The 16,038-nt window shown below is 39.4% G+C and overlaps 1 protein-coding gene across 6 annotated transcripts in view; it reads left to right on the forward strand.

Annotated features, from left to right (window-relative positions):
- Positions 1 to 311: 311 nt before the first annotated feature.
- Positions 312 to 16,038, forward strand: part of BIVM (basic, immunoglobulin-like variable motif containing) — a 49,975-nt gene continuing 34,248 nt past the window's right edge. For 2 of the 6 annotated variants that reach the window (XM_069064225.1, XM_069064231.1), the window contains exon 1: positions 8,129 to 8,323. The gene's annotated coding sequence lies outside the window, so the exon portion shown is untranslated. Of the gene's footprint in view, positions 665 to 8,128; positions 8,324 to 8,353; positions 8,514 to 8,555; positions 9,278 to 11,854; positions 11,876 to 16,038 lie in introns of those variants that run through there. The other 4 variants (XM_069064228.1, XM_069064226.1, XM_069064227.1 and 1 more) reach the window with 4 other exon arrangements.

The following is a 16,038-nucleotide window of genomic DNA, read 5'->3' on the forward strand; positions in this document are numbered from 1 at the left end:
TTACACTTTCATAATCACTGGATATCTCTACATTCACAGGTCAGAACTTAAAGGTGAATAAAGCATCATTTCAAAATTGAATGACTTAGTTGAAGACTTGAACTCTTTGCGTGTGAACATCTTCCCTTTCCCTTACTACCCTCAAAAGGTGTAGGGATGAGGAGTGGGAGGGGAGGGTCTTCTGGAGATAGGAAAGGAAACTTCAATTCCCAGGGTCCCGCAGGATAGGATTTGAGTGAGACAATGAGAGAGGGAAGGAGGGAAGGAAAGGTTGCATTCTGGAAGTTGTAGTATTTCTAGACTGAGTTGGGCTGTTGTAGTGACCAGAGATCTCCTCCATCAGATATGCAAGAGGTACTGACTCCGGCTAAGACAAAGGGTAGAGATCAGAGTTGTTCTTAAATTTGTGTACTGCAGTCACCCTTTTGACTCAATCAGACTAGGGATCATGGTTAAGGTGTGTTTTTATATACTTGACCTCAAGTTATGAGACCTCACAATAAACAAGGATCCTTAGTGTTCCCAGGCTCCTACTGATCCTAGCCTTCTAGGAATCTGCAAGACTTTGTAGAAAAAAAAATTTAGTCTTTTTAATTCAATGATTATCTTTGATCCTTAAACAGTAGACTAGAAGGTAGGAACACCTGCGATTCAGGATCAGAAGGTAAGAGAAAAAAATACTAGAGAAAACTTCTTTCTAACTTTGTATTTAAGTTCCAATATTTAAGTTTATGATATGTTTTTGTTTCTTTTTTTTCTATTCTCTGTGTTCTAGCATTTGAATCTAAAATAAAATTTTGAGAAAAAAAAAGAAATGCTAGAGAAAACTGGAAAATAGTTACATTCATCAGACTTTACTCAGGTTTCCATCCAATAGCTTTCTTCAGAAGATTCTTTCAGGCTGTCCAAGTATAAAAAAGTAGGAGCCACATAGAATCTCAGATTTTAGTTTGGATCTCTGATTGCAAATTTTCACATGAAGGGGACAGGGACTCTGCAAAGTACTTTGTCCTCACTTGGGTATCAGTCACTTCATAAATAAAGTCTTGCTATATATTGCCAGATGCCCCTTCTAATTCTACATGTGGCACTGGGTTTGGCATCCCTATCGTCATTTAACATTTATTAAATACCTACTATGTTCCCCAACAATGTGAGTCCATCTACCTAGCCTCCCTAAGTACCTTCTTTACTATTCAAAATGGGAATGCAAAATGAGTACTGAAAGAAAAAAGATTCATCATGGTCTAGTGAAAAATGACAATGAACTTAGAAGCATAAGTTCCTAGGTTCAAGCCCCCACTTTACAACTTGGGCAAATCACTTAACACTCATGCGTCTCTATTTTGTCTTCTTTTACTGAGGATAGTTAGAAAACATGGTATAATGGTTAAAGAACTGGCCTTAGAATCAGGAAAATCTAGGATCAAGTCTTGACTTTGACACATACTATATATGAGACCATATATTCATCTTTTAACCTCTCAGTGTCCCCAGGTAACTTGTGAAATAGGTACAGATCAGCATGGACAGAGGGAGTTTGCATACTGGGTGTTACTGAAAGACAGAATGATGAAGTGGAAAGAGTGATGTATCTAAAATCAAGGACATGATGGTGGCTGTGCCACTTATTACTTCTTTTGACTATAGGCAAGTCCTTTACCTTCTTTGGGCCTCTGTTAGACAATTAAACAAAGGTCATTAATCTCTAAATCTTTATCTCATAAAATTTAAATCACGTCTCATCCAAGAAAACAAAACATTTGTACTTATATTGCCTGTTCCATCGGAAAGATCAGAGTTGGAAAGGATTTCAGAGGCCATCTTGTTGTAGCAGGAAGCACCCTAGCATACCCAGGATGGCTGCTGACACAGGTTCTTTGATCTGTTTTACTAAAGGAAAGCAACTCTAAAAAGGGTTAACAATTTTACTTAAATCAATCAAACATATATCATTTACCTAGTTCAGGGCAAAAAGTCAGCACCCTGAACTTCAGAAAATACAAACAGAAGTTATAAGAAGATAAAAATACAGACAGAGAAAATAACACAATTCAGCAAACCAACAGTCAGGGCTTCTATCTGTCTGACCATCACATACATAGTCACCAGAGAGAGAAGCACCAGCATCTGGGTTTTCAAAGTTGGGGCCTCAATGACTGCCCAGAATCTCATCTGGCCAAATCACACAACTCTACCCAAAGTGAGCCCCAAAGCAAAACCTTGTCTCTGAGGTATGTATAGATTTCTCCAGGGTCAGAGAATGTCACAACCCTCCTGACCCACTTGACTACAAAGTAACAAAAGTTGTTCCTTCCCGAAAACAAGCCTCCCCTAAGCAAGCTTCTCCTGTGGACTCTGCTCCACCCTTCAGCAAACTCTTCCCACCACAGGCTCCATGTGACCACATTCAGCCTACTGGGGGCAAAGTATATTTTCAAATTAGGAAAGGTCCTCAAATTCCCTTAGGCTTATTAAGAGGCAGGGAAGACCTTCAAATTCCCATTACCATTACACTCCAACCCATGTCTGAATAAAAATTTCCACTACAATAGTTCAAGTAAATTATTACCTAGTCTCCACTCCCTGGGGCAAACCTATTGTAAACCTACTTAAACCTCCCTAATTCCTGGGGCAAACTAAATCCAATTCAAACTTTTCCTCTCCCTGGCGTAAACCTAATCCAAACCTATTGTTCATGTTAATACTTTGTGGACCATACTATCTTTTGAATTTTCTTGGCAAAGATACTGGAGTGTTTTTCCATTTCCTTCTCCAGTGGATTAAGGTAAATAGAGGTTAAGTGAATTGACCAGGATCACACAGCTAGTAATTGTCTGAGTCCAAATTTGAACTCAGATCTTCTTGACTCCAGACCCAGCACCCTAATCCACTGTACTACCAGCTTCCTCCTTTAATATTTAATCTCTGTCTCTGCATTCTTAGGGACTGGCACATATTAGGCATTTAATAAATGATTGTTGATTGAATAATTGATTGATTTTCCAATATTTTGGAGTTTTTTGTTGTTTAGTCATGTCTGATTCTTTGTGACCCCATTTGGGATTTTCTTGGCAAAGATACTGGAGTGGTTTGTGTTGACCTGAAAGTTTGGTTAAAGGAGGCATATAGGCTAGGTGATATGTAAATACATATTGTTTATTCCCTTAAAGCTAGCTGAAGCTAGCAAGCTTGTATGTACAAGTAGCAAAAATATAAGTTCTGACTGACTGATAAAAGAATGACCAGGCTTAAATATGTTTTAAAACAAATCCCAACTCAGCATGTCTGTCACTCAAATTTATATCTCCATCTATGTTTAACCATATTATGAGAAATGAATTTTTTTTAATTGAATAGGTGGCAAATACAATGAGAGAGCTGAGAAAGTGTCAAATGAAATTATGACCCAGGATATCTATTTTCTTTACCATTAACATGCCATAACATAGTATGCATCCATAAAATAAAGATATTAATATAAGAAAAGTCCCATTATTCAAGAGTGTCTTGGGTTAAGGGTTTCATCTATAATGGTTATAAAGAGAGGAAAAATGCTCTTAAGTCAGTGTAAAGGCAAGCACAGAAGTAGTTCCCACCTTGTTTCAGCTATTGAATTAATCCCTTGTTTCAGTTCAAGTTTCTTTTGAGCCTTGTATCAAGTCTGTTCAGAAACAGAGCATGTGAACCTCACAATTTATGAACCCTAGAACTCATGAACTCCTTCCACAAGAAGGGGAGGAGCTAATGACCATATATAAGGAGAGGCCCAGGGCTTGAGACAGCAGAAATGAGAAGAGGACTCTTGTGGTGGCAGAGTCAAGAAGTAGACAACTTGTGGTATCCCGGCACTCTGTTTGTCTGCTCTGTCTGTGTTGATGTTTGTTTGTGATACAAACATCTTGTACAGAAGTCCTAAAAGAGGATTTTCTGGTTGTATGTTTACAGAAGTCCTGGAGGAGGGTTTTGGAGGTCCTGGGACTTTACTGATGATTTGTGTTGAGTTCTCAAACTTTGTTGGTGGGTCTGAGTTGATTTCACAGGCAGATAGTGAATTGATGATGGTGCTGGCAATGTGCATGAATATTATTGTGGCTCTGTCAAGCTTTGTCTTCCCAGAAACTGGAACTGTGAGGTGGATTGGACACTGTGAACTTCAATATGAAATGGGAACTAGACAAAGAACTGGACAAGGAGCTGGGCAAGTACCTGGGAGCTGCCTGCCTTTGAACCCAGGTGACAATTGGACCTGGGACCATGGAAGAGGAACCATGGAAGCTGAGAGCCAGACTCAAGTCAAGCTGAAAGAAGACTTTACTTGGATGCTGTGTACTGGCTGAAAAGATTATGATTTACTGTGACCTAGGGGTGGAGAACTTTGACTCTTGTACTTTGTGATTGAATTAAGGATTTTGTTTAAAACTATGTGACCACTTTGGTGAAAACTATTTGGCCATTTTAGTGATAAGTTGTTGAGTTGTAACATGGTGAATCTGTATTTTGATTTTCTGTGATAAACTGCACATTGTGAATGCTGTACCTTGATTTTCTGTGAATGTTTTGCTTTGATTTGTTATTGAATAGAGAGTTTTCTATACTATGTAATCAGAACCTTGAAAGCTGTTCACAGCAGCAGTCCTCTGGGAAGCTGCTTGTGCATGGCTTTAAAGTCAGCCCCATCTGGCTTTGTTGGCATAGGAAGAGATATTCTCTAAGTTTATTTCAGAAAACAAAAAAAGTTGTTAGGTCCAGGATTTTCTGGTTGATTAATTCAGGTTTTGGCTCTTATTAAGGTCTAAAAATGATATTAAATAATTATCATTTGCTATTTCCTTCTCCTGCTCATTTTACAGATGAGGAAACTGAGGCAAACAGGGTTAAGTGACTTGCTTAAGGTCACACAGGTAAAGTGTCTGAGGCCAGATTTGAATTTAGGAAGATTTGTCTCCCTGATTTCAGGACTAGTACATGTAATGGTAATTTGAAGACCCCTTTGTGTTGGCAAAGGTAGCAGGTACTTAGCACTTAGTAATTGATCAAGCCTCTGTTGGGGAAACAGAAGGTATGAACTTTCGTCTCCTGTTGCTGTCATAACAGTAAGGGGTTGGCTGAAACAGGAAGCTAATGCTGTGTGTATATAAGGAAAAGCCCCAGAAAGTCACAGTCAGAATTTCTTGGGACCAGCATCTGGTGGCAGAGCAGCTACAGAAGAGAGAATGGAGAACTAAGCCAGAATTTCCTAAGAACTTGTTGTAATGGGAATGTAAATTTTTAAGATCTTCCCTGCCCCTAGGCTAAAGTGCACCTGGAGCCTGGGGTAGGAGGCTTTTTTTTCAGTAGATACTTCTTGATTGGCCAGTGGGTCCAAAAGGTTGTTACATTCTCTGAGCCAGGAGAAGGCTATATAAGCCCTGATGTGTAGCTTTGTTTTGGGGCTCACTTTGAGAAGTGTTCTGTGATTTGATCAGATGAAACTCTGGAAAGCCGTTGTCCAGAGCCTCCGGCTTTGAAACCCAGATGTTGTTTGGTATGGATGTAATGGTTGGACAGTTTGGAAATCTGTCTGCTTGATCTGTTTTTGTCTTGATAATTCTGTCTGTATACTTTGAAGTTCGGGGTGCTGACCTTTTCCCCCTGAACTAGGTGAACGATACATATCTGACTGATTAAAGTAAGCTTGTTAACCCATTTTGAGTTGCTTTCCTTTATCAAAGCAGATCCAAGAACCTGTGTTGGCAGACACCCTGGGCATGCTGGGGTGCTTGCTGCTACACTTGTCTCTGTGGAGCTTCTTCTGAACAGGAGCCCAGGAGCCTGGAGCCTGGAGCCAGGAGCCCAGTTGACTGAGGAAGCATGACTGGGATGCTGAGACTTTGTCTGTTTGTGGCTTAGTTGAACCTCGAATTCCCTGGAGCAGAAATTGTGAAGGATCTGAAGTGGATTGGACCCTGTGAACTTCCCTGTGGATTAGGACCTACCCAGAGAGCTGGACAAGGAACTGGGAGCTGTCTGCCATTGAACTCAGGTGACAGTTTGGTGAATCCAGGTAGAATCTGGGACCATGGAAGGGAATCCAGGGAATCTGAGAACCAACCCCAAGTCAAGATGAAAAGAGCTCTCCCTGGGTACTGAGTAATGATGAAATTCTAGTTTACTAGTGACCTAGAGGTGGAGGGTTTGTGTATGATACTTAGTAATTGATTGCTAAAGAAGTGACTGATTGAGTTAATCAAGTTGCCCCAAGAGTGGAAGACTTTGACTATTGTACTTTGGGATGATTGTTCTTTGTTAAGACTTTGAATAAGTGACTGATTGAGTTAACTTAAGAGAGCCCTATGAGTGGAAGACTTTGCCCCATGAGTAGAAGACTTAGACTATAGTACTTTGAGACTATATTTTGATACTGATTGAGTTAACTTAAGACTTTGCCCCGTGAGTGGAAGACTTTGACTATTGTACTTTGAAATGATTGTTCTTTGTTCTAAATATTGTGACCACTTTGGTGAAAACTATGTGGCCATTTTAATGATAAATTGTTGTGCTGTGTGAGAAGTTGTAATATTGTGAATGCTATACCTTGATTTTCTGTGAAAATTTTGCTTTGATTTGTTATGGAATAGAGTATTCACTATACAATGTAATCAGAACCTTAAAAGCTGTTTACAGTAGCAGTTCTTCTGGAAAGCTGCTGTGCATGGCATTACAGTACACTATTGAACTGGTACCAGGACTGGTACCAGTCCCTGAGGCAAACTTAACCTAAATTTAAACAGTCCCAATCTCTGGAGCAAACTCAATCTAAATCTAAACCACTCCAGTCTCGGTGGCAAACTAAATCTAAACCTTACCTTAGCTCAGAAGAAATGGGGATCAAGGGACCACTAGGTGGTGCAGTGAATAGACCATTGGCTCTGGAATCAGGAGGACCTGAGTTCAAAATCGACCTCAGACACTTAGTACTTGACTTAGTTGTGTGACCTTGGGCAAGTCACTTAACCCCAATTACCCTGCTTTCCACTCTCCAAAAAAAGAAAAAAAAATAAAAGGAAATGGGGATCAAGCAGGAGTCCTGACGCCGGGGGCAGTCTTCCAAGAAAAAGTCCCTCGGTGAAACCACAGTAGTCTCCAGAGTTTTTGTGGAAGGCTGTTGGCCAGGAGTCTGAGTTCTGACTCCGCCTAGCATGGCTTGTCAAAAACTGTGGCAGGTGAAAGATGAAAAATGGCTGAGGAAAACAAAGGTTCAGTCTTCTGAGCATACTGATTTATTAATCAATGCAGACTAATTCCCTGACAGATCAGTCCTGAGCCGAGGAAGTTGCCTAGTCCCAATTTGTTATGTAATTGGTCTGCATTGCTCAATAAATTGATGCGTTCAGAAGATGAAACATTTGTTTTCCTCAATTATTTCATCTTTCATCCACTACAGAGAAAGCTCTTAAAAAAATCCATGAGGGCCTGACTTGTAAAACGAGACCTTTTTCTGTCTTTTAATGTTATCACAGGAACTTGAAAAGTGGAAAAAAAAATACACGATTTAAAATTCTTTAGTCTGACCAGTCAAACCTCATGCCACTCCTAACTCCTGCACAGGGCCTCTCACATACTAAGGGTTTAATAAATGCTTGCTGAATGGCTGATACTTCCTTCAATCAATCTTCTTGTGGCATAGTCTTCAATCCCTTTAAAAGCTGGGTTACCCCATACTGGGCCTTATACAGCTATTGAAATAAAAAGAAATTTGAGGAAAGATCTTTCAATGCTATTTAAGAGCCAAATACTATTAAACCCGTTGGGGCCTTTCCTCATTCCAATCTGCTTTCTCCTCCTACATTTCATTTGTCCACGTCTTTTTTTCAGGTTCAGTGCCAGAACTGGACCAGCTGTGTTACTTTTGTCTCTTGCCTCCTCTGTGGCTACCACTAAATAGGCCGTGGGAGCCGGTCTCTTAGAGGCAAGGCCAGAATTCATTTTTGCTTTACTGAATAAATGTATATGGACGCTTACAACATTCCCTGCTGCAGCTACCGTGACCTTTCCTCCGGTACACAGAAACTGACAGAAGAATGCGAATTCGTGGTAAAAGACCAAGCCCAGTCCTCCGTCCCGCCCTCCGGCCACCCATTTGGGATCCGAGCCCTCAGCTTCCGGTGGTGCTGGGGACAGGGCGGTCTATCCTTGCATCCTCTGACAGGCTGTGCCTTTCTCCACCCCTTCTCTTACTTGGCCAACCCCTGGGAGGTAGAAACCATATCTCCGGAGGGGAGGGAGACTGGGCTAGCTGGGGCTGGAACCGCGAGCCTGCTCTGGCTCTGCAGCTGCCGGGGTGAGTGAGTGCGTGCGTGCATGCGGCCGGTCCCGGGGCTACCTCTCTCCTAGCTCGCATCTTCCCCTCGCCGAGGCCCTGCTGTGCGAGCCCTTAGCCGACTCCAGACCCGTAGCAGGGGCGAGAAGCACTGCCCTGTCGCTCCCCACTTCTTCCGACCTGTCGCGGTACCACTTCAACCCGAGACAAGGTCCGAGACTGACGACCCTAAGTCTCCTAGCCTCCTGCCCCACTTCCCTCCCCCGCTGCTGGCCTCTAAGCTGAGCCAAGGGAGCAGTCTCCGGGTCCCCGAGCTGCAGGGAAAGAGAGGGAAAGCAGTGCCTGGTCCTCAGGCTACGTCCCCCTCCCCACGGCGCCCCAAGCAATCAGGATGCTTCTCCCTTGTGTGCCCTTAGCAGGATCCTACCTTTGGAAGAGACCTTAGAGGTCAGTTAGGTAGTCCAGGCTTCCTCCTGGAGATACTGAGCTAAGGAGCTGGGTTAGGAAGGAGGAGGGGGAGAAAGGAATATGGCCTGAAGGATATATGAAAGCTGAAGTGTAGGGACCGGGGAAGAGGAATGGAGGGGAGGAAGGTTGGCTGCAGTCCTGTGGTTCGTTATTGTCTAGATGGAACTAACGCCACAGAGAGAAGCAATCTATGATCTAGTCCTGGCTCTACTGTTGACCTGATATTTGACCTTGATAAAGTCATTTAATTGTCCAATACCTCAGTGTCCCCCTATGTAAAAATGGGTGCACTAGCAGTGCATTCCCGCTTTTAAACTTGATATCTAACAACCATAGTTCACAAAACAGCAGCGACGAGCAAATTAGATGGTTTTCTGCTTTTCAAAGGCTTTTTTGTTTTTACTGGTTTTAATGATTCTTTTAAACAGCAAACTCCTCCTGCTTTTAAAATATTCATCTGAGGTTCAGTTTACATACAACTTTTCAGGAATGACTCTAATGCCTAAGGTGAGGAGCACTTGTTATAAATGTGTTTATAAATAAATTATAAAGAGCTTTCTTTTAGAAGAGACCAGAACTGAGCTCACAGTTGCATTTCATTAACTCTTAAACAGCAACTTCTGACATAACCAATTATCTGGCAACCTGTCTGGAGTGCAGTTGATAGAGAAGAAGCTTCAGAAAAGCCTAAATACATGTGATAAAGTCAATTATGACAATAATATATTTATGTAGTGCTTTCTTGTTTACAAAGAATTTTCCTCAAAACCAGTCCATTAGGTAGCCAGTGCAAATATTATTATCATTATGTAAAATAGGAAAAAAATTGCAGCTCATAGAGGTTTAGTTGTTTGCTCTTAGAGCTAGTATCAGATCTGCATTTGAACCATCTTTCTACTCCAAGTTCATTAACCTTGGGGGATTTCAATAAGAAACTTTTTACTTTTATTTTAGGTACAGTTCTAAAAAACTTTAATTTGTTTTCATAGTCCATGCCACATTTCGAACAGCAAATTAGAGTGTCTAGATATATCATACTGATAGCACCAATAAGGGAGAAATTATTGCTTGACCATTTCATTCATTCATTCATTCATTCATTCATTCATTATCTATCAGTGCCAGCTATGTTCAAGGCACTATGCTAGGTAAGGGGGTAACAAAGACAAAAAATAAAATAACTATACCTTTAAAGAATTACTCTTTACTGGGGATAAACAATATGTACAGAAACATGCCAATATTAAATACAAGTATTAGAATGCCTGAATTGGATCTTTTCTGTGGTGGAAAAATTTCCATCTCTAATTAGCATAATTCTACCAAATTTGGGGGGAGGGTACTAACACCTGGGAGATCATATAGTACTTGAACTGAGAGTGAGGAAAGAGACTGAATATTATAAAAGCAGACAAAATTTCACCCCCCCCAAAAATATAGCAGTCTGAGACAAGCTGTTCAACATACTTCAATAGACCGTGAAAGAATCACTGTATTTTAGTGCTGTAAAATAATTTATATTCATAGTATGACCTTAAGTATTGAAGAAAAGTTTTAATTATGTTCAGTGTATTATGTTTTAGAAGGAAGAGAAATATGTAATAAGTTTTAGAAAACTTTCCATCCACAGTGGTCATTTTTTTTCCTCTGACATTTAGAGGAAGAAGGTTCAGTTATTAGGAAAATAAAACAATATGTTACTTGAACAGCCAAAAAAAAAAAAAGGGAAAGAGATAAAAGACTGTTCTCCCTGTCTTCTTCTAGAATGCTTTCTCAAACTTTAATTTCAAAGAAAAAGTTGTGTATTTACACACATGCACATATACGTACATATATGCATGCATATATGTATATTTTTATATACATATTCACTGAAAGCTTTAATTTCACAGTTGATTTTATATTGTTTGTAATAAAGGAGAGCGGGACAGCATGGATAATATATCTGTACACATAATATTTAAATCTTAGATAAACCAGAGTTTTCAACTTTCCCCTGCTAGGCCAGAGCTGATAACAAACATGAGAAGATTGGTATTTAATACACTTCCCGTCCTCCAATGGAACTATTAATGGACAAGGCAAATACGAAGATGAGAAGAATCTGGCCCTCAATAATCTTCAGATTGCATTATCAATCCCATCCAGAGTATACTATTCCTTTTTGAAGATATCCTTTTGTTGTTAGGAGAACTTGAGACTTATCTAAAGACAATGACAACTTCTTAAACTATTTGAACCTCTGGATTGTCTACTAACCTATTGATAGGATCACACAAGTTCAGTTGGAAGGTACCTCAGGAGCCATATTATCCAAATCAGCTTTCAATAGGAATCTTCTCTCCAATATCCCCAACAGTGATTACCATACTTCTAATCAAAGATGTCTCGGGGTGGGCATTAGGAGCATACATTCCTGAGATTTTTGTAGTGCTCTAATTATTGTAAAACTGTTTTTTACATCTAGGTGAAGATTTCCTGGATGTAATGTCAGTATTGTTCCTACTTTTGCCTCTGGAGCTAAGTAGAATAACTTTTATCCTGCTTTTATATAATAAAAATATTCGAATACAGCAATTATAGCACTTACCCCAAGTCTTTTCTTTTCAAGATTAAACATATCCAATTCCTTCACTGGTATGAACTCCTGTCTTCTCACTATTTGTTCCCATGGGAATCACTAAAATTGAGTATTGGTCATTAGTTTTGGCAAGTCTTGTGAGGCTGTTATGTCCCCAGGTACATATCTCAGGAAGACAGTTTGCTTCCTCATTAATGAGGTCAGGTCAACATGGCTCCCTTGGTGCCTCTCAACAGGGAGTCACCATCTACTTCAACTCATCTTTTTTCCCTTTGACTAATACTGGATGTCCTCACTCTATCCCCTGAGGTCTGCTCTGGCCAGTCTGTGCTGCCGGTCTGTGCCTGGTGGCCCATGTGGGACTGCGCTCCATTCCAGCCCAGTGCAATATACCCTTCCCGTCAGTTTTCCAGGCCGTCCTCAACTAGAAATGTATTTCATTCTGTTATTTTGTGGGTTCTGTAGCTCTAAAATTTGAGTCATTTTTTTTTACAGGTATTTGAGGTAACTGGGGACAAGCTCAAGTAAGTTCCTGCTTTTCCTCCACCATCTTGGCTCCAACCCAATGTCCTCACTCTAGATTCTACTTATGAATCTTCATTTTATTTCTTCTCTCAAGTGGGTACAGCTCTGTTGTCTACGTGAAGTATATATCTTATCTGATCCCCTATAGGTGATCAGCTCCAAAGGTTTAATGGTCCTATTCCTCTTCCTTTTAGGGGATATATTCTTCTACACTCCAGCCTTCTCACATAGGTTAGGATTCTCTTTTACATTTTGAGATTTTTTTTCTTTTTTGTTTTTCCTTTGAAGTGGGGTCTCCATTGATTTTCCATCTACAGAAAAGCAATTATCTTTGTTGGGTAAGAACACTTTTTGATTAAATCTGTCAATCAGAATCAAGTATGAACAGAGTCTGTACTTAAACCTCTTTGAATCAATCAAAGCCATTGTGTGAGAGACTTGATGACTTCCTAAGGAATTTGTATGAAAGGAAGGGGTAATTTCAAAACCAGAGAGAGATTTTGATTATCTGGAAAAGAGAGAAGTAATATACCAAGTTATACTGAGCAAAGCCAAGAACTGTAAGCCCTGGGGCAACCAGTGAAAGGAGAATGAGAAGGTAGTCTTGTGCTGTGATAAGGGAGATCGATATTCAGGAGAACTGGCAGGTCTACAGGCATATTAGAGCAGAAGAACAAGACTGACTCCACCAGTATACTCATGTACTCAAGGACCTTTTCCCAACAAAAGATTTGTTCTTTCCTTATCTTCTACTGGTGCCATAGACTAGACACTAATATAATCTGCTGTTTCATTATCCAGACATTTCCAGTAACCTAAATTTTTATATTACCACAGAGAGTTCAAAGGTTAAAGAGATAGCTATAAATGTAAATTTAGATGAAGAAATCTACCTCTTAGGTTAGGAATTTTCTTACTGGGAGTTAGAGCCTTTTTTTATTGAAATTATAACTTTTTATTACGAATAAACTCCATAAAGCCACAGAAGAAGGACTTTATGAGCCATTAATGTTGCCCCTAGGCTTAAGATGAGCTCATTATATTGATAGCACACATTCCTCTAGCTCTTTCACCTTTTCCCATAGTAGGGAGCCTAATCTTTTTTTTTTTTTTTGCTTACATATAAATGTTACTTGACCTTGATGGAAACACATATTACAGTGTTTAAGGGCACAGAGAAAATCGCCATTGTCTTCTGTATTTATTGGACCCTAGTCCCTGTTGCATTCATTGCTAACTCTTCTGGCCATTGGATAGGGACCCTTTTCACTGGGCTGCCTGATTTGGATCCATCTGTGGTAGGAAAATTTTCCCTGTAATTAGCATATTTCTACCAAATTTTTAATGTGAACCAGAGTTGCCTTTGTTGCTTATGGGGCCTTTAAAAAAATTATTAGAGAGACATCTTGTACATCCCAATGTATCCCTTTATCTGTGAACTATCCTTTACCATATATAATGAAAAGAAAGAAAAAATAAGTTTGATGTTATTGGCAGTGTTCCATACCCATGGATCCCCAACTCTGCAAAGAAGCTTGATGATGTATCTTCTCATATCTCTTGTTTGGGGCCAAGATTGGTAATTAAAATTTCCCAGTATTCAGTTTTGATTTTTTTGACAGTAATATTACATTTGTGCAATATGCATCGTCAGGCTGTTCCCCAGTTGGTGGCTATCTACATTGTTTCTGTTTCTTTGCTACCACAAAATTGCTACTACGAATATTTTGATATGGGGGGGTCTTTATTTTTGTCATTAACCTCTTTTGACCATGTTTCCAGCAGTGGAATCTCTGGGTCAAAGGTTATTGACATTTTAGTCACTTTCTTAACATAATCCACTGACAGTGTATCAGTGTGTATATCTTTCTACAACCTCTCCAACAGTAACTATTTCTATTTTTGGTCACTTTTTGCTAATTTACTGGCTGCAAGGTGAAACTTCAGAGTTGTTTTTGATTTGAATTTATGTTAGTAGTGCTTTGAAAAATTCTTTCCTATGATTAATAGGTTATAATCCTTATTGTGAGGAATGTTTATGTCTTTTACCTGTGATTCGTTAGGTAGATATACTACTTTTAGCTATGCCTTGCCTTTTTTTCCTTCTTTTTTCTCAACTGATCAGTGTTTTAGTTAACTTCTGCCATTTTTGGCTCATTATTTGTGTCTTCTGTGACCATATTTCTTATAGTACTGAACAAAAATTCAAATAGTATTGTCCCTCCATAAGAAAGCATTTACCACCTCTAAGTATACTCTTACTCTATTAAGATATTTCAGACCTTTTGTAAAGTAATTTTAACAGAAAAACATACCAAGTATAATCTTTAATGTTTATTAGACAGCTTCATAAAAATATATTGTAATGTGGTAGAGTGCTGGTCATAGAATTGAGAAGATCTTTCAAATCTTGTCTCTGACATACTGGCTGTGAGATTAACGGCAAGTCAAAATGCCCAGTATAATCTGATACCCTCTTACTTTTCCAGTTTACTTATGCTTTACTTCACATATATATATTCTTCCATCCAGTGACTTTCTTGCTATCCTTATGCAAGGATCTTTCTACTCCATGCAGTTTTGTTTTTTTGGCTTTTTGGAGGGCAATTGGGGTTAAGGGACTTGCCCAAGGTCACACGGCTAGTTTTTGTGTTAAGTGTCTGAGGTAGGATTTGAACTCAGGTCCTCCTGAATCCAGGGCTGGTGCTCTATTCACTGTGCCACCCAGCCGGCCCATACTCTATGCATTTTCATTACTTGACTGGGATACCTGAAAATATCTCCTTTATCTCTGCCTGTCGTCTTTCTTAACTCCAAATCTCAGCTAAGATCACATCTGCAAGAAACCTTTCTGGATCTTCCTTAATGCTAATAATGCCTTCCCTTCTTTGATTTTTCCAGTTTCTCTTGTTTTTATCTAATTTCTACACAGTTGTTTGCATATTACCTCCCTCATTAGACCATGAACTCTGAGAACAGAAACTATCTTTTACTTTAGTTTTTATCCATACCCCTTAGCATAGTGACTGGCACATAGAAGGCTCTTAATAAATGGTTGTTGACAACCTCCATGCGTATGAGGCAGCTCTAAGACTATAAGGTGCAGAGCAAGTCTGATTTATTTCAGCAGAAAGGAACCCCACAGAGTTCCTGTACCACTGAAATCAAAGTTTACTTCAAAAAAACCCAACAACATCACATTTGCTTAAGGGATGCTGAGGTAAAACAAAAAAATTTAAAAATTCAGTGGGACGGAGTTAAAAAAGATTAATTCTCTTCCAGCAGATACAATTAAATAGTAGAATGGGTTTAGGAATCACCTAAAAATAACGAGAGCTTGTATTTATATAGGAACATATATATGTAATATAAATTATATATATATATATATATGTTTGTTGAATGAATGGATTTTGTTACTAATTACAAAGTTACTTTGTTACAAAGTTCTTTCTTATAGATAGTGTGTAAACAGGTATTTACTCCTCCCCTGCTCCACTTTCACCTGCCATTTTACCTACCCAGGCGCCAAGGTATAAGCAGTTTGCTCAAAGGTATATAGCTAGAAAGTCAGAAACTCAGGTTTTCTTATTCTGGGATCACACAGCCTTTCCACTTTACTGTTAGGCCTCTCTGTGGATTTCATTAATCCTTTAAATACTTGTTATTTTCTGTATGTTTTGATAATTTTTCCTAAAAGTACTTTTTAATTTTTATAAAGTCTTTGAAGGTTTTTACTTAGGGGTGGAGTGGGGATTGGACTACGTGGCCTGTCAGATGCCTTTCAGCTCCGACATTCTGTGCTTCTATAAATAAGGAAATGAATGAAGGAGCTACTTGTTTCGCCTGGAGTTGGAAAGATCAAAGAATGGTGGAATAGGGATTAAGTCCTTTGAAAGTCTGTGCTCTGGAGGTGTGTGCCCCCTTGCAGAGTGGGGTTTTCTCCTAAAGCTACTTTTGATTGTGTTCACCTGGGAGTTCTCTGTTGTACTCTTTATATCTCCAATTCCCAAGTCCTATATAAAATTACTTGTTTAAACCTTTCTTTACTTTCTTCCAAAGGTAACTAGCCTCGACTTGAAAACCAACCCTCTTCTTAAACTGTCAGAACTGCTTCCTGTCAGGTGACAGATTTCTGTATAGGTTATCTATACTTTGCTGA

This window comes from Petaurus breviceps, unplaced genomic scaffold (assembly GCF_028583685.1).
Source record: "Petaurus breviceps papuanus isolate PSGF00001 unplaced genomic scaffold, PetGlider_PUasm1.0 90625, whole genome shotgun sequence".
In the NCBI taxonomy this organism is placed as follows: Eukaryota; Metazoa; Chordata; class Mammalia; order Diprotodontia; family Petauridae; genus Petaurus; species Petaurus breviceps.